Source organism: Lactuca virosa, chromosome 5, assembly GCF_052849685.1.
Source record: "Lactuca virosa cultivar CGN04683 chromosome 5, Lactuca_virosa_CGN04683_v6, whole genome shotgun sequence".
NCBI classification, from domain to species: domain Eukaryota; kingdom Viridiplantae; phylum Streptophyta; class Magnoliopsida; order Asterales; family Asteraceae; genus Lactuca; species Lactuca virosa.
In genome coordinates, this window is record NC_136430.1 from 181050422 (window position 1) to 181053759 (window position 3338).

The 3338-nt window shown below is 35.5% G+C and overlaps 1 non-coding gene across 1 annotated transcript; it reads right to left on the reverse strand.

The window, feature by feature from the left end:
- Positions 1 to 2310: 2310 nt before the first annotated feature.
- On the reverse strand, positions 2311 to 2417 carry LOC145117902 (small nucleolar RNA R71). The gene has a single exon (XR_013712895.1). It is a non-coding gene; the product is annotated as a small nucleolar RNA R71 (small nucleolar RNA).
- Between the last annotated feature and the right edge of the window lie 921 nt (positions 2418 to 3338).

Consider the following 3338-nt stretch of genomic DNA (forward strand, 5'->3'; position numbering starts at 1 on the left):
AAAAAGAAGACATTTTGAAGAAAAGGGACTAGAAGCGTTAAAGAATGGACCTTTGGAGGATAAAGGATTGAAAGATAAAAAATCTAGAAAAACACGTTCTCACGAAGTGAGTGTTAAAGGCTCACGACGTGAGCTAGGACCTTCCAAAAGATAAACATCACGAACCAAGAGTCCTTGTTAAACACGGATAACAACGAGCTCACGACGTGAGACGCATATGTCCACGATGTGAGCATGGATATTTCATAAATATATATATATATATATATATATATATATATATATATATATATATATATATATATATATATATATATATATATATATATAGACCTTGATCCCTACGATTTTAGAGGTTGGCTGACTTAGAGAGGTTCCAAAAGTCGAAAATCAGAGTTTTTGAAGGCTAGGGAATTGGTTTGAACACCAAGGAAGAAGAAGTTCATAATTCGATTTTTACTTTGGTACTTTAAACATGTTTTTGATTATGATTAGTGTTAGCTTACTTGTTAGAATGAGTAGCTAAATCTAGCTGCTTCTGTTTGGTAGATGAAGCTGGAACTCATGGTTTGATTATAAAACTTAGACTTTTCTTTTTGGTTAATATCTTGTGTTTGATTGATTATACCTAGCATGCTTGATTTGATAACTAGATTGCTTAAACTTCTTATTCTGTGTAGTTAGTGACCATAAATCTGCATGAATTTGAATACCTAATAATTTAGTGAGCATTAGATTATTAGAGCTAAGATCAAACAAATCTTAGATAAGTAATTAAACTATTGAATTTAGCTGTGCTAGAGAATTCATATTATGAACATAATTGTTTTTGTCAATTCAATATTACATAGCTCCAATTCTATTTAATAATTAATTATGTATTAAATTATGTGTGAACATACATAGCTGTACATGAATTAGTTTAATATAGTAAATTTAGAATTGAATTGATAATAATATTGTAATTGGTAACCAACATGAATTGTCATAATTAATATATAAACCATTGAGGGAAAGTGGATTCAAACTAACAGAAGTGTTTTTATAATTTGATAGTTGTTGATAAATTAAGTTCATCTAAACTTGCAAAATAGATAAAAACCATTACTTTGCTAGAAATTTAGGTTAACTTAATAGTAGGTGAATCAATTAGTTAGAACCGTTCCCTGTGATTGATACCCGACTTACCTAAACTATTCTATAATTTGACTAGGTACACTGCCTAGGTGCATTTTCGTTAGTTAAGTTAGTTAGGTTATAAATTTAAAATTAGGTGTAGCTAATGAACGCATCAAGTTTTTGGCGTCGTTGCCGGGGAACGACTTACTTGATTGTTGATTTATTTTCTTTAGGTTAATTGATCCTTTTTGTGGGGTAAAACCTTCAAAAATTTAATTTTTCAGCTTAGATTTTTATTTCAGTACTCAACTCACGACGTAAGCCTTAAGCTCACGACGTGAGTTCAGTAGTTGTTACGTTTTCTTCATTTTTCTTTTCTTTAAAATTTTCTGCGACAACACGAGGTGGTACTCTTTACCACGTCATGGTGACCAGTCAGTAGGCTATTTTTATTTAGTTTTTGTTCAGTTTTACATTTTTATTTTTGTTTTATTGCAGTAGTTCATGACCAGAGGTTCCAAAACACCTTTAGTGCCACCACTTGAAGATCCAAAGTCGGCCCTTCACAAAAAGAAAAATAAAAAAGTGAAAGAAGACCAACCACCAAAGAAGTCACCTTTCAAAGATCTCAAGTCAGTTTTTGGAAAGAAGACGGGGAAGAAAACGGGAAAGTCAAGTACATATTCGAAGGACAAGAGCATGGTTGAAAGCTTAGATCAAATACCTAATCCAGAAGAATCTGAATACAAATCTGAGCCCGAGTTAGAACTACATAGGAGTGAACCCGAAGACGAGGCAGAAAACAATATGGCGAACATTGCAGATATTTCCATGGGAGCATACAAGAAGTGAATAAGAGATGATGTTGGTCCTGGCCTAGTACAACCTGCAAATCCTGCAACTGCCCCATTCGAGCTGAAAGGACACATTTTTACTGCACTTAAGGATGTACCATTTTCCGGGAAGGATCATGAGGATGCTTACAAGCATTTTGATGAGGTAAATGAAATTTCAGACTACTTCAATGTCCCTAGTGTTCCTAGAGAGACAGCCTTACTAAGGATGCTTCCAGTTACTTTTAAAGGAGCTGCAAACGACTGGCTGAAGGAACTACCACATAGTGCAATCACTACTTGGGCACAGATGCGCGAGCAATTTCTAGAACAATTCTACCCGCCATCCAAGATATCTAAACTCAAGAAGGAAATAGCTAACTTTGAGCAAAATCTGGGTGAGCCACTTTCTGAGGCATGGGAATGTTATAAAGGGTTATTAAGAAATTTCCCTCAAAACGACCTCAATATACAACAAGAAGTGTCTATCTTTTATGACGTGGTGAATGTCATGACGTGACAACTCCTTGATTCTCAAGGACCACTTAGAAAGAAAAATTAGGGTGAAGTTAAGGAGTTAATTGAAGAGTTCGCAAAGCATTCTCATGAGTACCACAATCCAAGGAATGAAGGTGTTAAAGGCATCGGGGGAGGAAGTTCTACAGACATGGATGCTGTGCTAGCCATGCTTAATAATATGGATAAGAGAATGACAAAGATGGACCAATCAATTCATGCTATTAGAGTGGGATGTGAAAGATGCAATGGTCCACACTTGACCAAAGACTGCTATCTGGATGAGAATGGGAATAAAAAGGCTCAAGTTTACTATTCGAGTGGGGATAAATACGATGAAGATTGGAGAAAACCAAAGAAGGAGTGGCTGCCATATGAAGAATACAAGAAGCAAAAAGAAGAAAAATATAGGCAGACTGGCCGAGGCTTCTACCAAAAAGAGCAACCAACTGAGAAGAAAGTTGACTTAGAGACCATGCTTGCTCGTTTTATGGAGGATTTTGAGAAAAGGCATGATGAGACAGATGCAGCTATAAAAGATCAAAGATTGATGATGAAGTATCAACAAGCCATGATGAAAGATCAACAGGCAATGATGAATGACCAGCAAGCATTATTAAGAAATCATCAAGCATCAATTCATAGTCTTGAAGCCCAACTTGGTCAACTAACAACTTTGGTGAACGAAAGATTATCTCCACAATTTCGCGAAAAGAAGACTCAATCACATGTAACGGTGATTGAAACTGAAGAAGATGCTATTTCTAAGTTCTTGGAAGCATTAGAAGTGGAGCCAAAGCAGTCCGAACCAAAGCCGAAAAATCCAAAGCTCGAAGAAAAAAATGTTGCTGAACAACCGAACTCACGACG